This window comes from Hylobates moloch, unplaced genomic scaffold (genome assembly GCF_009828535.3).
Source record: "Hylobates moloch isolate HMO894 unplaced genomic scaffold, HMol_V3 SCAFFOLD_4, whole genome shotgun sequence".
Lineage (NCBI taxonomy): Eukaryota > Metazoa > Chordata > Mammalia > Primates > Hylobatidae > Hylobates > Hylobates moloch.
Genome location: NW_026652279.1, coordinates 92,075,815 through 92,097,181, shown reverse-complemented (window position 1 = coordinate 92,097,181; position 21,367 = coordinate 92,075,815). Strand labels below are relative to the sequence as shown.

At 40.0% G+C, this 21,367-nt stretch overlaps 1 protein-coding gene across 6 annotated transcripts in view; it reads left to right on the top strand.

Annotated features, from left to right (window-relative positions):
- MTUS2 (microtubule associated scaffold protein 2) overlaps positions 1-21,367 on the top strand; it is a 701,667-nt gene that overhangs the window by 13,706 nt on the left and 666,594 nt on the right. For all 6 annotated transcript variants that reach the window (XR_009213198.1, XM_032150562.2, XM_032150559.2 and 3 more), the window contains exon 2: positions 6,422-6,494. The gene's annotated coding sequence lies outside the window, so the exon portion shown is untranslated. The remainder of the gene's footprint in view (positions 1-6,421; positions 6,495-21,367) is intronic.

Genomic DNA, 21,367 nt, shown 5'->3' with positions numbered 1-21,367 from the left:
ACTAAGTGGGATTTATCTGAGGAAGGCAACACTGGTTTAACATCTGAAAATCAATCAATTTAATATACCATATTAATAGAATAAAATACAAAAACCCCGTAATCATCTTAATAGAAACAAACAAAAAAACCACTTGACAAATTCAAACAGCACTTCATGATGAAAATACAAAACTAGGAATGGAAGGAAACTTCCTCAACCTGATGAAGGGAATCTGAAAAATCCACAGCTAACATCGTGCTTGTGAAAGACTGTTTTCCTCTTAAAATAAGTAACAGGCAAGGATGTCTACTGTTTTCACATTTATTCAGCGTAATACTGGATGTTCTAGCTAAGGCAATGAGGCAAGGAAAAGAAAGAAAAATCATCCAGATTGGAAAGGAAGAAGTAAAATTATCTCTTTGCAGATGACATGATCTTGTATGTAGAAAATCCTAAGAACTGTATACACACATTGTGAGAACTAAAAAGTTCAGTAAGGTGGCCATATACAAGATTAATAAAAATCAATTGTATTTCTATTTACTTACAATTAACAATATGAAAATGAAAATTTCCATTTGTAATAGTATCAAAAAGAATAAGATATTTAGGAACAAATTTAACAAAAGACATTCAGGACTTGTACACTAAAAACTGCAAAACGTTGTTAAAAGAAATTAAAAATAATGTACTTAAATGGAAAGACATCCTGTGTTCATGGACTGGAAGACTTAATATTATTAAGGTGACAGTGCTTCCCAAATTGATCTGCAGATTTAATGTAATCTCTATCAAAAACACAGAGGTCTTTTCCTCCCAGTAAATTGAAAAGTGATCCTCAAATTGATAGGGAAATGCAAGGGACCCAGAATAGTCAATGTAATCCTGAAAAAGCAGAACAAAGTTGAAGGAATTACATGTCCTAATTTCAAAACTTAACACAAAACTAAGGTAATAAAGACAGCGTGGTGCAGGCAAATTATATCCTTGTAGATCAGTGGTATAAAATTGATCCATAAGGCCCAGAAGCCTTGCATTTTTTATTAATTGGTTTTCAAAAGAGTGACAAGATAATTCAATTCAAGAAAGAATGATCTTTTTAATAAATGGCGCTGGAATAACTGGATGCCTATGTGTAAAAGAATGAAGTTGGATCCTACTTCATGCCATATACAGAATTAACTCAAAATGGATTATTGACTTAAATGTAAAATATAAAACAATAAGTCTCAGGAAAAAAGTGAGAGTAAATCTTCATGATGTTGGATTAGGCAATATGTTCTTATATGTAACACAAAAAGCAGGAGTGATGAATATATAGCTTAGTCTTCATAAAAATTGGAAAATTGTTTCCTTCAGAGGATATCATCAAGAAAGAGAAAAGACAACCCAAAGAATGAGATTAAATTTTTGCAGATTATGTATCTAATAAGGATCTTGTATCCAGAATATATAAAAATGATTTCATTCAGCAGTATAACTTTTTGGGGGGTGATAAAGACAACCCAATTAAAAATTCGACAAAGGATTTGAATTGACATTTCTCCAAAGAAGATATACAAGTGGCCAATAAGCATATGGAAAGGCAGTCCACATTAGTCATTAGGGAAATGCAAATTAAAACCACAACAATATATCACTAAGATGGCTAAAATTAAAAAGACAAAATTAAGTGTTGGTGAAGATATGGAAATGTTGGAACCCTGGTACTTGCTGGTGGGACTGTGAAATGGTACAGCCATTTTGGAAAACAGTTGATAGTTACTCAAATTATAGGCATAGAGTAACAACATGACCCAGAAACTCTATTCCTAAGTGTATACTCAAGAGAATTGAAAACTTACATCCATATAAAAACTTGCACATGAATGTGTACATAGGAGCCTCAAACTGGAAACAATCAAATGTCCATTAACTGATTAATAGGTAAATAAGATGTGGCTTATTCATACAATAGAATATTATTCCGCCATAAAAAGCAGTGAAGTACCGATTTCTGGTACAAATGGCTGAACTTTGAAAGCATTTTGTTAATTGAAAGAAGCCAGACACAAAATACCACCTGTTATATGATGTATTCAGAATAGGCAAATTTAAGTGACAGAATAGATTACTGGTTGTCAGGGACTGGGCTGAGGAGGGCTGTGGAGTATCTTCTAATGGTCTGGGTTTCTTTGGGGGGTGATGAAAATGTTCTGGAATTTGATAATGGCGATGCTTGCATGACCTTGTGAATGTGATAAAAACCGTTGAATTGCACCTTTTAAGATGATGAATTTTATGGTATCTGGGCCACATATCAGCGAAGCTGTTATTTAAGAAATTGTTTGTCTTCATTTCTGAGAGTTTTAGTTCCCCCCCGAGGCAGGTGCTCTGCCTTGCCCTGGTCCTGCTCAGATTTCAGTAAAATATCTAGATTGGAAGATTAGAAACCTGAGAAGTTACATGTGAAGTGCCAGCAGCTATAGTAGAGTAGAAACTTAGTGGCTCAAAGGAACTCTGAAAACAATATTCTGTGAGCTTTTCGTGTAGGGACAAACTCTGTGTTTAGCAGGGCCATGCTGTTCAGCACTGCAGTACAGTCTTTGATGCTCTGGCTCTATGTCATTCAGAAAGATTAAATTATGCTTAGCATCATGTTAATGGATTTATTAATAAGGGGGAGTTAAGGTATACTTTATAGGGTATATTTCTGTTCAATATAAATATAATGTGAGCTGTATATATAATTTTCTGTTTTCTAGTACCTGCATTTAAAAATCAAAAAGAAACATGGAATTAACTTTAATATATTTTATCGAACCTAAAATATTTAAAATATCATTTTTCATGTGGAAATATTTTACATTTTTTCATGTTGAATCCTTAAAATAATGTATTTCATACTTAACAGCACATCTTAGTTTAGACTAGCCACATTTCAAGTGCTCATTGGCCACCCCTTGCTGAGTGGCTACTGTCTTGACAATGTTAAGAGTGATTTTCATGAAAGTAGATGCAAAGCTTTCAGAGACGCAGCATGGTATACTGGTTTTGAGTTGGATCCAGATTCAAATTCTGGCTTTGGCTGTAGCGCTGCATTTATTTATTCTTAAAATATTTACTGACATCTGTTCTCAAAAATCATAGTCTATTTCTACATAGGGTCAGGCGTATGAATACTGGAGAGAAGTATCATGTTTTATTGTGCTAATTATTGCAAGACCCAAGGAAGGGAGTGGTCAGTTCTATCTGGGAAAGAGTTGGTAGTGGTCAGGAAGGGCTTTGCAAAGAGGAGAGGCCTGAGCTCCATCTTGGAAGAGGAGGTAGATGAGGACAGAGGCATTCTAGGAGGAGGCAGGAGCAAGGGCAGGGAGGCTTGCAACAGCACTGCCCAGGAGATTGCTTACAGCTTGGTTCACATGGAGCAGGAGTGGGTGGCTGAAAGGGTGGTATGGCTGAGCTGGAGTTGAGGGCCGTGTTATTTGAGGGCACCTGCAAGGGGCTTTAGAATGCATTTCATATTAGGCAGTGGACACCCACAGAAGAGCTTCAAGAAGTAAGTGATGAGGTGGGATTTGATCTTTCTTGTGTTGTTACCTTGGGCAAGTTATTGACCTTTCAGATCTGCCCCCCTTAGTCTCCTATTCTGCAACATTGGGTGATTGAAATCTACTCAGGCTCTTGCTATGAAGATTAAGTGAACTAGTATATGAAGCATACCTGATGGTCCAGCTCAGACTCCTGCTGAATCGAGAGACTGCTTCTCTGGTAGTGTCCATCTGTTGCCCTAGCTCCTGTTCTTCATTGTAGTTGTGCTCCAGCAGTACCCAGGGAAAGCTTTCAAGAATATAAATTGTTGGAGCACAACAATCAGCCTCAGGGTGGTGTCCAGGAATCTATGTTTAACAAATCTATGTTTAACAAATTCTCTCTGTGGTTATTATGCAGCCACCTGTTTCGGGTTTGCATACCAATGTGCAGAGTTCATGTCCTCAACTCTTATCTAGGATTCTGGGCCATTCGATAACATCAGCTCTTCCTGCCTCTTACATCAGCTTCCGTGTACTGTTTCCTGGCCGATGGTCTGTAGACCCTAGTTTGATCACAGTGGTAATTACCAGTGGCCTAGGGCTACTCTGTTTGAGGTTGACCAGTTGGTTCTTAGGTGGCTCTTCATAGATTGGCCTCATTGAAATGGTACCTGACATCTTCTACACGTGTGTATATCTACTTCACAGACCTTAGCCAGTACTCCTTAATTTTGTTCACACTCTTATTTAACATCTGTATTAACATAAAGTCACGTTCTAACTCCTTTCCACAACGTGAAGTATAATTCCAACTTGTCTATTAATTCAGAGCTGTTCTATTTGCAGCTCTTTATCTATGACCATACCCATAATAATAATAATGACTTTTTTTTCTGTTACAATTAGTACTTTTTTTTCTGTTACAATTAGTACTATCATTGCCATCATTGATGCGTTTACCTTCAACCCTGTAGTGGTCCACAGTAGATCCAGATATCTCTGTTTAAAGGGGAAAGTCGCTATTGGAACAACACAGAGTGCCTCTGAATGTCAGATTTACTTTGCTTGCATTTCATTTCATGGTCTTATGTGTTTTTAAGATTCTGATTGGATGTGAACAAAATGACAGGTTTCATCTGGCATGTCAACTTTGACTTTGTCACCACCATTCTGTGACCATGTCACAGAATGCTGATTTTAATCCTACATCTTATCTTCACATAATTAATCTAAAAAATAGGGAATGAGAAATGGGTGGTACTAAAAGGAGATTAAAAAGTTTATTTTGCGGCTGGCTGCTCTTTCATGCAAAAACAAAACAATTTATAGTAGGCTGCTGATTTAATGGGTCTCCTGGTGGGAGGGAAAATTATTTAAACCCTTTCCTGTTCCTTCTCTGAAGAAAACGCACTTTGGGAACTTGCGAATTTTCTATATCTGGGGTACCCAAATGGCCTTGATTCTGCTAGTTTTTGCTTCCATTAGTGTTGTGCATGCTTCGAATTAACGTTATGGTGGGGTGGTTGTGATGCTGTTGTGCTGGTGGTGGTAGTTGTGGTAGGCCCTAAAATAGATGGGTTACTACATTTATTACAAGACAGAAGTAAATGTTCCCTTCATTGTCCCGTGGACTTGGGCTTGGACCTGTGTGGGATGCTGCTCCCTGGCCATGCCTGTCCTGAGATAGTGGGCAGCTCTTCTGCACGCCTCCCTCTGCATCTTATTCCTGCATCCATCTGCCCCCTGCATCTTGTCCCTCACTTGCTCTTGCCTGCTTTCCCTTTCACCTGCCCCTGTTAGAGATCAGCATGCTCCCTCTCACCTTTTTGTCTTCCAGCCCTCAGCTTTTCTTTCTGTCACATCTATGCTCTTGGAAAAGAGTCTTATGTTGCAAGGGGGAAGCCGAGGGGGTTGGAAGTAAATGGGGACTGGGTGGGAAGAAAGAACTGAAAAGATACACATAAGCCCTTCCAAATGCTGGAGGTAATTTTTTTCCTTTCTTATCTTTTAGGTACCATTGATGGTAAGTTAGAATGGAATCAGTTACTTATACCCAAACCATTGATGTTGCTCAGAAAAATGATGTATGTTGAGCAATAGTAGTTTAGAAAATGTAATTGTTTCATAATCACTGGGGTTTTCATTCCTACTTATTTTTTTTGTTTGGAAAAATTATGAAATTGCCATATGTGTAGGTAAAAAAATGGTTGAATATCAGCAATTTTGTGTAAGTCAACCTACTAATAGCAGTCATTCTGTGGTATCTATGCCAGTAACATTTGGGAGGAAAATTGGTCTCTTTTCTACCACTAACAACTAATCTTCCTGTTGGACGATTTAGAGAAGAGGAGTAATTTGCTGATTTTTTGAATAGAAGTTTTCTTAACAATTTAGTTAATATTAATGTTGTTAATATTGTAGGATTCATAGTTCTTCTGGTTTTTTATTGCTTCCAAATTAGAAGAAAATAAGCATGACGGTATAAATTTGGTACATAATATGAAAATGAAGATCTACAAAATGGATGTGATTATTCATATATGAGAGGTATTCTTCCCCTGACAAAAGCTCTGTCTTAAATCCTTAAGATACTTCATTTATATGGTTTATTTAAGAATCAGTTTTCAGATCATTAACTACTTGAGGGATTAATATAGAAAGAAAACTGAAGTCATGTAATCCACTGAGGATTAATCTGAAAATAAGATTAAGTATCTCTAAAATCCTAGACTCAGCTAATGGAAAAAATGGTGAGTTGATGAAGCAACTCCAATTATGAAGAGTTTGTGGTATAATTATTGCATAGATTCAGGGACTTCTGAACTAACTTTATGTTTTGGTGAGAAGACCTATTATAATGAAATTACTGTTTATGCTTTCCTGAATTTTTCTCCTTCTAAATTTTCCTATATCTTTTTCTTTTTAAGGTTTCCACAGCTGGATTGTTTACTAGGGCCAGCTGTCACCAATGGCAGTAAAACTCATTTTCTGGGGAGCAGGGTGAGTTAATGTGGATTTCTACCTGATTTATTATTCCATTCTATTTGGGCCTGTGATTATCTCTCAAATGTTGTTTACTTCCTTATACTCAAGATAAATAGCTGATGGTAGTTTTTTTTTTTAAATAAGCGATATTATTAATGAAATAAGTCAATGAAAATAAATTATATGAAAGCTTAATTTGCTTATTTTTTAAAAGCTGTGAGGAATCTAGTTAGATATTGACTGAGTTCAAGTAACGTGTTAGTGATTTTAAATTTGTAGGGGGTGTTTAGAATTGACACATCTTAGTAGTAATCTTCTGTAACAAAGGGTCATGTTATTGTTAGCATGTGTTTAGTAATATTAATGGACAGACATAGAACACAAGCTTTAAGTAGGGGATATGCTTGATAACTGAAGTTGCCGAGAGAAGATGACCAGATTGGGAGGAAAAAGTGAATGCAGTGCAAACAGTCCATTAAACTAAGAGCAGAAGCTTTAGTGAACAGCCAAGACCACAGAAAGCTTAAAACATTTGAGGGAAGCTTTTCTGAGGGCTGCTGTTAGCCCATATGGCGCTTTGTGCAAATTAGACAAAGACACCCCTCTGTAAGACATTCACTTCCATCTGATGGGAAATTATTCAGCTATACTGATTTTTAGAACAAGACATTTTATTGCCATGTGCTAGAAAACTGTAATATAAATAATCAAATTACCCATCTTTAAATCAGCAAAGTTTTAATAAAAATACAAACAGCTTTTTTAAATGAGTAGAGAGATGCTCATGATGAGACTGATGCCTCCTTAAACATGGTGCTCTTCCACAGTGCACAACCTGAGCAACTGGGCAGGTTGGCTCTGCCTTGTTGGAATTCAACTCATGATAGACTCTAAGGAAGGGACACTTTTTATTAAGGTCTAGTCATAGGGGACAGAAGATAGAAACAAGAGTTTGAGGTTTGGCTTTGATTAGAAACTTGGGTGGCTTGAAAGAAACTTACCAGAAGCACAGTAGCTATAGGTTTGGGGTCCCAAAAGGGTAGCCTGAGCTTCCTAGGGCTAAAACTAGGAAAGAAACACCTAAACTGTGCTTTAAATTAAATTTATGACTGAGTTTCTGCCATGTGGTGATTTATAGTATGTGCTTTCAGATTCTCCCTACTTTAATCATGAAAGCTTCATTCTATAGATCACCACCTGTGTGATGTCCTTGTTCTCAAAGACAATTTAAACTTGCACTGTTTTTCCCAGTAAAAGAGATTTGCTTTCAGAATGTTGAGTGTATTCATAATGGATCGTTCTTCATTACTTACAGATTTTTGTAATTAATCTTCTGATGAAACAAAAAGCTATGATGTTGCTGTTAATGAGTATTTGATAGATATTGGTTGACAAATAGAGGCTAAGTGGGATGTGGCAATACTTTGGGGCCAGATTTAGGTGCTACAGGTGGTGTATGTGACTGGTGATTGAAAAGTTATTGAGGAAATTAGAACAGATATGGGAAGAAGTCATAGTGTAAGTAGGTGGATGTGGCAGTCATGGTAGTTGGAGTCATGGTGAAAGTGGTGGAGGTTGTGGGGTGGTGAGGATGGTGGTGGCCGCTGGAGTGGCCAGAAGGTTGGTAGTGGAGAGCTGGCAGCTGCCACCGTGGCGCTGAAGACACATGAGAAAGAAGAGATGACAGATGGAAAAGATGCCAGGCTGTGGACACAAAGTATGTGGCTTAAGTAAAAGCTTTTGGTTTCTTGGGTGCTGGAGACAAATTGACCAGAGGGATATTCAAGGGGCCTTCTTTTTGTGGGGCTGCAAAGTTAGTTCTTTGTGTGTGTATGTTTTTTTTTTTTTTTTGATACGGAGTCTCACTCTGTCACCCAGATTGGAGTGCAGTGGCGTGATCTCAGCTCACTGCAACCTCCGCCTCCCAGGTTCAGGCGATTCTCCTGTCTCAGCCTCCCAAGTAGCTGGGATTACAGATGCGTGCCACCACACCCGGCTAGATTTTGTATTTTTAGTAGAGACGAGGTTTCACCATGTTGGCCAGGACGGCCTCGATCTCTTGACTTTATGATCTGCCTGCCTTGGCCTCCCAGACTGCTGGGATTACAGGCATAAGCCACCGTGCCCGGCCAAAGTTTGTTTTCTTATTGTATCATTTATCCCCTTCTCCCCCATTCCCCTCTATGTGTATGGTGGAGGATTTGATACTCTGAATACAGAAGCACAGAAACATGATCGATTACAAAAGCCATTCATGAGATTTAGGGCAAAAGGCCCCAGTGTTATTTACATCTAAAACGACCCCTCCTCTGCTCCCCCAACACAAAAATGATCTATGTTTTGAAGAAAAAAATGTAGATTTTTTTTTGAGTGGAGGAAGCAGAAGGAAAGAGGGAAACCAGATAAAGAAGACTTAGATCAGTTAATTCCTCCCACCCCTGCAGTTGTTTAGCTGTCTGTTCCGCTTTGTGGACATTATCCTTGCCTGTGGAACACCAAGGGGAGTGAGAATATGAAGACGCTTTGGATCTGATGTTTGGCACCTGTGATACTGAGCTAATAATTTTGTGTTTCATGTTTCCTTATCTTTCAGTAGAGAGAATGATATTCCTTATTAGAAAACACAGAGGGAATATTTGTGAAAACACTGGCTTGATGAATATTCAAATGAAACAGAATGATAGGTTTGATGATGATCTGGTATTCTCACTGTCCTGAAACTTCATGATTTTTGGATTGAAATAATTTATCGCTGTATGGTCCAAATAGTTGTCCTCATTATTTTAAAGAAGAGATCCTTTATGATGATTCTGTAAAGATGTATATACTCTGCAGCAAGAGAGATTTAGGATAGCACAGCTTTTGAAAAAGGGGAGTTAGTGGGTTATCCTGCAATGGATGTTAGATTAGGTATAGAGCACCATGTGCTTGATGCGTGCTTAATGGGACGGAATGACTTTACCCTGTGCAGGTGCTAGTAACAGCTGCATACAGTGGGTGCTCCTAGTTCAGTACTGTGCTGAGCCCAACACTCATTATCTCATTGGCTCCTTAGAACCCCCTCTGGGGCAGGTGCTGCCATGGCTCTTATTTTACAGCTCTGAGAGGTGAAGGATGGAGCTAATGTTGTAGCCAGACATGCCTGTCGCCACTAGGCTTTCCAGCCTCCTTGGATCCGGACTGGCTCCACTCTTTAATGTCTTTTTCATTTCTCAAATATTATGCATTTTAGACCAAGCCCGTCTCATCCCCCAGAGCTGCTTTAAAATTGAGCAGATAATTCTATCATTAGAGGACACCAGCTGAACAAGGCCAGGGGAATCCTAGAACTAAATTTGTGCCACATAATGAGATGTGAGGGGATTGTTGGTTGCAATTGCTTTCCCAAAGACCTGAGAGATTCCTGAAGGTTAGGGTTTTTTTTTTTTTTTTTCTACATGTGATTCAGAAGTACGTAAGTCATTGAAATATCCTCAGATTTGGAGAATGTGGAGGAACCCAGCAGTGTGTACATCTTATTTTCTGCTTTAAAATTATCCTCAAGAATAGATTAGAAGCACCGGGCTCACAGAATCTGTTTTTTGAGGCAGGGTAAGGTTAATCCTTTCCCTAATTCATCTTTTTTCCTTAGGCAGAAAACACAGGATGAAAAAAAAGACCAAACACATTTTAATATTTAAATTCGTAGATTCAGAGCCCAGAATTTTAGTATATTGGTTATTGGAATAAAGGGACTGGTGGATTCAGTAAATGTCACATGGGCAAGTCTCTTAAGATGATAGAAACCATATAAGCTGCTTTGTTGTCCTTTTTTAAATGATGCATAAGACTGTGCAATTTTCCCTGCACTAATGTCTTGTATGTACTGTTATGTAGCTGCTGTAGCCAGGAATTAAACCTGTGATCTGTTTGATATGAGGCCAGATTTTATTAAAGTAGGTCATCAGGGCACACGTGGGGGCTGGGTCATGCTGGCACTGTGTCATCTTTGGAAATTAACTGGGTAAGCATGCCAGTAGGCAAACGAGATGGCTTTGCTCCTGCTATTAGAAGCAGATAGCGGGGAGCTGGGTAATATTTGAACATGCATCCAGTTAATGATGAATTACTATGGGAATCCTGGAAAAGTTCCTGTGATACTCATATTATGTCAAAGAAGTTCATCATGTTTGAAATTATCACAGGAATTACAGAATAATTCAAAATGAATGGGTAATTATTCAAATGTTGTATGAGTTATTGCTTCAGCGTGCAGATTCTTAATACAATGTGGATTTCTGCCCTCTCCTTGTAGAAGCACTGAGAACCTGAGCTGACATCAGCCATTTGGTCGTGATTTCCTGGGGCAGAAGCTAGGGAGTTTGCATAGGGAGATCATTTATAGTTCTTCTTTTGAAGGTTGAGTTTGGTTCTGTCTAGGAGATAGGAGAATGAATTAAATGACGTTTTAAAAATGGCTTTTTAATGTCTGCTTTTGCCTGAAAGGGATTTTGTATTTAATTCTTTGTCATATTTATGTAGTTGTTATTCATTGTACTTAGTGTCCAGATTTTTAAAATGCTGCGTGTGTGCGTGTGTGTGTATATTTAATGTTCAGTTGCTAATATGGGGATATTTCTGTTAGATGCCAGGATAGGAGAAAGGCCTTTTCAGAAGTACTTGTCCACCCCACATGGCTTGGGGAGCAGCTTTGGCACATGGGGAGGGAGGAAGGGGTCTGCAGCATTTGTGTGTGAGTGTGTGTGTATGTGTGTGTGTGTGTGTGTGAGAGAGAGAGACAGAGAGAGAGAGACGGAGTCTAACTCTGTAGCCCAAGCTGGAGTGCAGTGGCATGATCTAGGTTCACTGCAACCTCCGCCTCCTAGGCTCAAGCAATTCTCATGCCTCAGCCTCCTGGGGAGCAGGGACTACAGGCGCACGCCACCACACCCATCTAATTTTTTTGTATTTTAGTAGAGGCAGGGTTTCACCCATGTTGCCCAGGGTGGTCTCGAACTCCTGAGCTCAGGAGATCCGCCCGCCTTGGCTTCCCAGAGTGTTGGGATTACAGGCACGAGCCACCGTGCCTGGCCAGCATTTTCTTTTTTAAAATTTTAATTTAATTTACTTATTAATTAATTTAATTTTTAGAGACAGGATTTCACCTTATCACCCAGGCTGGAGTGTGATGGTGTGATCATAGCTCACTGTAACCTTGAACTCCTGAGCTCAAGCAGTCTTCCCATCTCAGGCTTTTGAAGCTAAGACTATAGGCAAGTGTCACCAGGCCTGGCCAATTTTTTTTTTATTAAATTTTTGTAGAGATGGGGTCTTGCTGTGTTGCTCAAGCTGATCTCAAGCAACCATCCTTCTGCCTCCACCTCCCAAAGCATTGGGGTAACAGGCGTGAGCCACCGCTGCTGGCTGGCAACGTTTTCTAATCTTTCTGCTGTAGATTCCACTTGTGACTAGAATGTAAACTTCACAAGGGTGGGGATTTTGTCTGTTTATTCACTACCATTTTCCTGACACTTTGACCAATAAATGCCTAACGTTCATTGGACACTCAGGAAGTGTTTCTAGAATGAATGAAGCAATTTGAAGCTTGTATCTCTGGGAAGTAGAATTCTTTTTCTTTTATCTCAAAGGAAGACAAGATTTACCTAGTCTTTTGCTTATTCTTTCAGCAGCACAGAGACATATTGAGAAATCAAGGAGAGACACTTCATTTAAGAAATTGGAAGGAAAAAAATATCCTTTATGGTGTAAAACTTATTTAATGGAAGGCCTGGCTTTGTGGTAGAGGTCCCTGTTATGTTTTCTCTCTGTTTTGTTTGTTTTTTTTTAACCTAGAGAACTTGCTATACATGTTGCTCAGAATAAGAGGGTACATAAGTCATCAGATAGCCACAGAGAAGGATGATATAGACTTCGGTGACACTCTGGGTCATATCTCAGCTCTGGCATTTTTTAGTGTGTGACTAAAAGGGGATGGTACCTGGCTTGCAGCTCTGTAAGGATTACATGAAATGAGAAGGGAGAGCACTCAATAATATAACAGTGCCTGCCACAAAGTGAATGTTGCTTCTCACTTCCAAATGAAGCCTCATTTAAGTCTCCTTTAAGAACTTGACATTACTAGACTTGCTAATTTAACTGCTTTTCTTAAAAACATATATGCAGTTTTTTTCTTAAAATATATATATATTTATTCCTCCTTCAGAATAGGGCATGTTAAACAGAGTCCTGTAAGAAAGTAGAGCTGCTCGAGTTATAGCCTGGCACTGTGGATCGTGTTTAGGCATTTACGTAACTGCACTGATCTGAACTAGTTTGTTAATGAACGGACATTCTTAAATATGGAACCCATGTGAGAGACCACGGGGGAAATCTAAACTATTTTTGAGGTCTCCCAATCCAGGGCAGCTCTGTCTTTGGAGTTTAAAGGAATCGTCAGGTCTCTGTAATAACTAAAGAACACGAAAGAATTATATTGAAAACACTTGGCTAATTATAAGTTCTAAGAGGCATTTCAGTTCACTCAAGTGTTTTAACATCCACCAGGACATACAGATATACTTTTCAGTCCATCAAGTCAAAAGCTGTGCATGTCTTTTAAATGTTTTAGTTGTAGTTTTCTTCTTTTCTCTTTAGGAGAAATTACATTATCAGGGCAGGTTAATCTCCACAGACTATTACAGATGTGCAAATAATATGCCACTTACAGTGCATTTTTAATAGACTGCTTGTCAGAAGAACTCATGTTTTCTTCCGCTTCATGTAGAAGCAGTTCTTGTATATGCATTCAGAAAACTAAGTAGTCTTTCATTTAGTAAGAAAATGCACCCTTAATGAAACAATGAATCTTAATAGGAAGAGGGTATCAGGACTCATCTTCCTTCTCAAAGGCAAACATAACAAAATTGATAGTCTATGAAACTCACTAATTTGTCCTAGCTCCATAGCGATTTTTCATACCTCATGCATCCCTGTACTTTGTACAATAGTCATTTGTGAACAGACATTATTTCCTTACTGGGCTCTATGCCTCTTCAGTGGTGTAACCCATGTCTTATTCATTCCCAATATTATTTGCCAAAGTGTCTTACACATAATGGGGATCCATAAATATTTGGTGAATCAACGAGGATTTTCTGAGCAAAATACAGAGGGTTGGGTTCATTGTTTGTGGTTCTCATAGTTTTAATTGGGGGTGCTGTGGAAGAGTTCATGTCCTCGTTAGGTTCTGGCTGAGCCAGTGTGCTGTATTGTATTTAGGATGGCAAGAGAAGCCTGCCAGAAAATCACCTAAGGTAATTATTTTTGACAAAGTGGGAAGATATTCAAATAGGCATGAACAATATAGAGTTTCTGACAATAAAGTCAATATCACTTAAGGTTTTTTTTTGGCCCCTTGGATTCTTCTTGTTGGTTCCAGTGCAAATGAGAAGGTGAGGATGAGGGTGGAGTCTAAGTTTTTGCCTCCCAGATAGAGGACACAGGGCATAGGAGCTCCGATTTTGGGTTCCTCGGTGCAAAGGAAGAGGGAGGGGAGTAGTCCAAAGGAAAAGGCAAGAGGATCTCTAGAAATGGGGCTCAGTGGGGTGTCAGGCCTGGATTCGTCTAGAGGACACTGAGGATAACTTATTGTGATTTTGTACCTCTCCCCCTTGCCTCTCAATTTCCACTGCATCCTCTGTCTTGTTGTGGCTCTGGCAAATTGATAAGGAGTCGGCAGGGTGGTTTTGCAGGGAAGGCCTCATTTCCTTTCCTGTGTGGCCTAGTTCTTCCATCTGTGACTTTCTTGATAGCATCTTCCCAGACTTTGTTTCATTCTTGGCTTTTTCAACACCTCCCAGGCCCGTCTCCTGGCTGGTCTCAAGTCTTGCTAGGGCACTGCCCAAGGAAACCATGCAGCAGCCCTGAAGACTGATGCTGTCTCAGAGTTATGCTTCCTGATGCTGGATGGACCTCACATAGATGCAGCCTCTGGGCACCCACGTTATGCAAAGCTCAGGCTTGGGAGGAGAGCGGGAAGGAGGGGAGTAGCTAGGCCTGTTCACTGTCACAGGTAGGCTTTTACCAGGGCTTTCTGCCTTGGCCAGGCTCAGCCCACCTGTCATCTGACCTCCCTGTACACTTATCTGCAGGATAATGCCCCGATTTCTCAGCAGGAATATAAGACCCGTCCCACACTACATGTTTTATCCACATTTCCTGTCACACCCTCCTTTTCTAGTTCAGGGATGGAGATATATATATATATATATATATATATATATATATATATATTGAATGCCTGCTTTGTGATAGTCACTGTGCCAGATGCTGAGAACGTCAAAGGAATAAACTTTGGTTTCTGCTTTCCAAGAATTTACTATCTTTCCAAGAATTTACTATCTATTGGGATAGCCCAATATACAAACAACTTCAAAAAAATAGTTTAAAGGAATGTTAATGGGGAAACACAGAGGTGGGACTCACAAGCCCCTTTACCCCATCCTTCCTAAGCCACTCATGGTTCATATATATGGGGGTCAGCCAATACTGGTTTGATTGTGATGTTTTATATCTGTAGTATTGTATGACAATAATTGCTGTTCTGAAAAATAGTATTAGATACCATAAGAATGATAATGGTCAAAAGGATTACATTATATGATAAATAATAAAAACAAACTTGTTGGAATGTTAGTGGTACCTGGTATGGGAGTGGTATCTAGTGTGGTAGGAAAAGAGATGAATATTTCAGAAGTATTTTCAGTAACAAGGGGTATGATTATTGAGTTTCAAAGAAAATTAACTCAGAAAAGTCTTTCAGTAAACATTCCTGTTATCACTTTATAATAATAATTGATATTTCTAGCCCCACCCTATTCCCTGCCAATCCCTCTGCTGTTGACGAAGAGATATTTTTGGCCCGAATGGTCTCAATGTCAACCTACAAGGATTTGACCACTCTCCCAGTGGACATTTGGCAATGTCTGGAGACATTTTTGGCTGTCACAACTGGGGACACTGTGCCACTAGCATCTAACAGGTAAAGGCCAAGGATGCTGCTCATCATCCTGTAATGCATAGGATAGTTCCCCACAAAGGATCTTAATGACCTCAAATGCCAGTAGTGCCAGAGTTGAGAAACCCCAGTCTGGATGAATAGCCTATATTCCTGCATGGTCTTCTTATAACAGCCTTGTTATGATTTAATCCATCAGATGAATAGTTTTGATGATCACTTAGCATGTTTTGGAGAGCTTTACTAATGTATCCCCAGTGTCTAGCACAGACCCTGTAACCTAGTCCACAATTCATATGTATTTGTTTGTTGAATGCGTAAGTGCATATATTCCTGAAGATATTAGCATTTTATTTGTTTTCCAAACACTCCTCTTGTACTTTCAGAGTTAGATAAATGGAAAATATGTGCCGGAGTTTATGAGAGTTATTTCAAAGATTCAAAGCAAGTGTTAGGTCAGTAAAAATAAGACACCTGGATCTCTAAGAGAGAGAAAATAGAAAGTCATCAACTCTAGTATCAGCTTGTTTGCAAAGCTGAACAGGCAAAAACACGGCAGAAGTTCATGAAAGCCCAGTTGGTCTACAGCCACAGAGGAATATGCTCTAAGCAAACAGCTGCACCAAAAAGCAAACTCAACACAAACCTGTAATAGGAAAATAAGTGGGCATCATACAGAGTCCTTAGAGGAACTAGAAACTGAGCTTCACAGCAGCACTACCTGCGGCTAGGGGCACAGACAGATATAACTACAGCCAGCTCAGAAATTACCTTGCACTGCCCCGTGGACGCCATCTGTGCTGGCTTTGCTGGGAAAGCCAAGTGCTTGACTTCCCAATTTCTCTCTCACCGTTTTCCTGCTTGAACCCTTTGCTCCAGCCAGACTTTCCTGCTTCTCCTCTGAACATGCCTTGTGCTGCCTCTCTCTCATTGCCCATGACGTTCTTCTGTCTAGAATGCTATTTTCCTGCTCCTCTCTACCTCTGAGTTTTCCGAGACTCAGCTCAAGTTCAGCAGCCTGTATGAAACCCTTCCCAAGTTTTTCCTGCATAAAAAGTCTTTAACAATCTGATTTCCCCCTCTCTTACCCCCTCCAAATCCAGGAAACAAGGTACTGTCATGGTTTATCAGATTCCATTCTATAGAAACCTCAGGTGCTTCAAAACGATTAATGGGACAAATGCATCTTTTCATGGTTGTTGGAACAGGCCGTAAGGATGGGAGAGCATCTCCCTTTGGTTCCTCAGGGCTCATTGGATGGACGCCTGCCACAGGCTGTACACAGCAGTCTGCTCGTTGGTATAAGGTGCCTTTGAAGGTTCTGATAGTACTTACCTGGACAAAGAAAGGGACCTGAAGGAGTACTTTTATATTGTCCGCAAACTCAAGAAATAGACAAAAATGTAAATGTCATCCTAACATTAGACAGAGATACATTCCCCTCTGTATAGGGCCCCATCCCAGTTTTTGGACACAAGTGGAATAAAGCCAGCCCTGTTTTCTCAGGGTTCAGATACAACATGGAAGCTGTGTGTGTCTCTTGTTGTGCTCTGATCTTGGCTCGTGGCAAGTTCAGGGAGAGGGGCCAAGCTTGGCTAATTGGCCAGCAACAGCCCTGCTGGGCTAGGCATTCTGTCAGTCTCAGCAGGCACCCTCTCTCTAGATTCAACTCAGAACTTTGCAATATTGTGTAGAATTCCCAGCAGCAGTGAGTTCTGATCAACCCTATTTACAAGAGCAATATTAAAAACATAAATTGTCCAGAGGGTATGCTTAACATTAAAGTGTTAAACAGTAGAGGGAGAAGGGACTTGTAAACATGAAGTTTAATTTTGTTACAGAGAACTTTCATTCTTTGTGCAGGATGTCTTAAGGATGTCTCTAAACCATCCTGGAGACTGGTCTTTAGACAGTTGATTCATTTTCTAGCAAAACTCAGACAGATATATTAAAATTCAAATCTCATGCTGGGTATAAAATTTCATTATTATACCTGTTCTTATTACAATCACTTGTTTTCTATTCATATGAGATCATTGGGTAGAGAAAATTTACCTTGATTTTTGCATTCAGAATTCAGTTGCCTGTTTACCATGGTTTCATTTATTTTTAGATGAAAATTTCCCCTTTTTGTGTGCAGCTGAGTGTATCTCTCAGTTGCCAGAAAGGAGGGGAATATCGCTGTTAAATGAGGATGATCATTTATTTGCAAGTTAAAACATATTCTGAAAAGGATGGAAGCTTGTTCTTGCCTGAAGCTTGTTTGTTCTGTGAGGCTTTGAGGTGTCTCTAAGGGCTGTCTCTATGCTCTATTTTGTCTTGTTTCTTAGCAGTAAGGCCTTTACTTATGTTGGTATAGGAAGTAGAGAAAAGTGATAAAAATATCCGGAGTGGACCTAAGAGAAATAAGAAATCTGTAACATTCGCATAATTCAAATGCAGGCCTGGTGATTCTGAAACATTCAAAATTGTGTTTTTAAATGCCATTATGTAAGCACATACATTTGTCCGTTGACCATGATGGAATTCATTGTAAGTGACCAGTGGTTCCCAAAGCCATGGCATTGGCTGATCTACAAAGAAAAGGAATCAGAGTACCTGTTTCAAAAATAAATCATCACATGTATATGCAGATAATTAAGAAAATATGTACTGAGTGACTACAACATAGTGGGCACTATGCAGATGTCAGAGATACGAAGATGTATATGATATGGTCCTTGCCCTCCAGGCACTTAGAGTCTAAGAGGAAATACAGATGAGTATAGATCCGGTACTTCTGGTACCTGCTGACAGGGACTCTGACCAGGGTCCTGAAGCACGCACAGTTCCAGAGGCCCTCCTTAAAAAATATGCAAAATTACTAAAGGAGCACCTGGTTGAGAGATGAATGTGTATGTTGAAGGGGCTTGTGCAAGTGAGGATCCCCAAAGTGTCAGTTTCCGCCCCTGGCCCTGTGGGATGTGTCTGAGTGGGTAGGAGCACTTGAGCAGGACTTAGCGCCCAGCTTGGCCTGGGGCACCGCTTCCTGGAGCAGGTGGCACTGTAGGTGTGTGCTGTTGCCACTCTTCTCTCCTGGAGTCTACTCTCCACACAGTAGCCAGCGTGAGTCTTTAAAACCTAAATGAGATGATAGCACTCTCCTGTTCACACTTGCTTTCCATCACACCGGGACTTGAACCCCACATCTGTCTCCCCCGCCCTCGCTCCTGGTGCCTCATTGCTGTTCTTAGACCTTCAGTCACTTTCCTGTCTGAGGGGTTGCACTTCCCATGCCCTCTGCTTGCAGGATTACTCCCTCCTGTTTAGCACAGGGCTGGCTCTTCTCCACCTGCTCAAATGTCCGTCCTCAGAGGGGCCTCACCTGATCACACTATCTGGTGCCCCTCTGTGTTCCCTGCCCTCTTTATTCTGACTTATTTTCTTCAGAGCATTCTCCCTACATTACATACTCCTTTGTTCGTCTTTCTCTCCAGTTGGAATGGAAGCTCAGGGAGGATGACTGTATGGCTCTTATTCTCCACTATTTCCCCACACCTTGGATGGGGTCTGGTATACAGGAGGCACTCATTAAATATCTATTAGAAGAAAAAGTGAGTGAAAGTAATACAGACATGGTGTGGGGACAGTAACTGGGAGGTCTGTCTTCAACAGTTTGTGAAAAGGGAGGCTAATGGTCTTCCAGGACTCTATTTTGAGAGGCTAAAAATGTATTTATTTCTGAGCAACACTAACTTACAGAATTTTTAAATTCCTTGGAAAAAGGCTGGGCATAATGGCTCATGCCCATAATCCCAGCACTTTGGGAGGCCGAGGTGGGTGGATCACCTGAAGTCAGGAGTTCGAGACCAGCCTGGGCAACATAGTGAAACCCCGTTTCCACTAAAAATACAAAAATTAGCCAGGTGTGGTGGCACACCCATGTAGTTCCAGCTACTCTGCAGGCTGGGGAGGGAGAATTGCTTGAACCTGGGAGGCAGATCACGCCACTGCACTCCATCCTGGGTGACAGAGCGAGCCTCTGTCTTAAATACATACGTACATACATACATACATATGTTACTTGGAAAAAACTTTCATGCAAGATTCCTATGGATGGATGGCATCTGATGATCTGAAAAAGGTCTGAGGTTGTATTCTAATTAACAGTTACTTAAATGTTCTGTTGTCTCAAATGCCTTCATGTTGGATCTGGTTGGAAGGGATTTAAATCTTGAAAAGTGAGAAAGGGAGGGGACAGTTCAGTGTATGAATGTGTGGTAGGAGGGGAGTTTAATTTTCAAGAGGTAAAAAGTCCCATCTAAAATGTTTTCTCCACCGATGATGTATTTGTTAACTTTATGAAAATGTATTTGATCCTGAAAGCAGCAGCACATTGAATTGTGAAAGTGATCTCTTGTTCTCCATGTTCCTACTGGTTACATATTCCTCTTCTCTAGAATGGCAGTGGCCGGAGTGGATACCATGGAGGCTCCTAAAATTCTGCTGGGGGTGGCTGATGAGACAGAAACTAAGGTTTTACTATATTTTGCTATAAGGACTGACACAGATGGCCTCACTTGGGCAACCTGTAAGGCTCTGAACCGAGGTGTCTTGAGGCAGCTGGTGGAAGGTCCATTGCATGGAGCGGAAACAGTGACACCTTCATACCCTTGTCCTTTTTGCTGCATATGTATATGGAATTAAGTAGATTTACAAATTACATTATCTAGTTATAACCAAATTGACCTTCACAAAAATACAGAAGTGGCTTAAAAATCAGAGATTGACCATCATGTTAAAAAGTAAAAGTGCAAATGAGCATCAAAGAGATGGCAGAATTTATATTCCTTCCGCTACTGTTTGTGTGAGAATTGCCTTAGCCAAATAAAAACAAATGATAACTTAATCCTAACTATATAAGAAGTTGGCCAAGGAATTCAAGATCATCAAGAAGATTGTTTGAAATATGGATTCATAGCTAGTATTACAACAGTATATCTTGTGCTATCTGTATAGGATGGCTTGTTACAGTAGTTACTGGTCAGAATACATGCAATCTACAATGCATGAATAAACAAGTATACTTGTATTGGGGGATGCGTGCTCAAAGCTTCTTACAATTAGGGGTGTCCACTCAAGAAAGCTTAGTGTCCACTGCTTGAGGGACTTGCTATTCAAAGCATGGTCTGCAAATGAGGCATCAGCTGGGAACCTTTCGGGAGATGCAGCATCTCAAGACTCACCCTAGACCTCTGGAATCATAATCTGCATCTCAACAAGAATCCCAGGTTATTTGTATGCACATTACAGTCTGGGAAACACTCCTTTAGGGAATATTTTATAAGGATGCTGCTTCTGTGCATCTGAAACCAGGGAGTCATTTCTCTCCACAAGAAATTGTGGAACTAAAGATGTCTGATTTTTACTTCTAGTTATGTTGCTTACAAACTTGGCCTTGGGCAGTTTAATGACCTGCTGAGATTCTGTTCCCACATCTGTAAAACAGAAACAACAATCCTTGCCTCCCAGAAGATTTGTAAGGGTTGTCGAGAATGTGAAGCCCTCTCAGGAACCACCATTCAGTTTTGCCTTTTCCCCTCTGCCTTGTTAGTCCGTGAACACATTGAGGGAGGGATAGCTCTTCTCTATCTTTGTATTTCCCAGCACAGAGATCTTTAAACTTTTGCTCATGTACCTCCTAAAAAGCCTTGAAAAATAATATATACCTGCCCATTTTTAAAAGTTCCATTGGTTTATCATAAATTTTAAAAGTTACAAAGTAATCCTTAGGTTGTTGTAAACATTGACATTTAAGAAATAAAACCAGCTATATCCCTCTTTTCAGTCTAGCCAGTAGAATCTGATCACTGGGGAATTTGAGAGGCTCTCAGTGGGAGGAGCCAGAGAATGT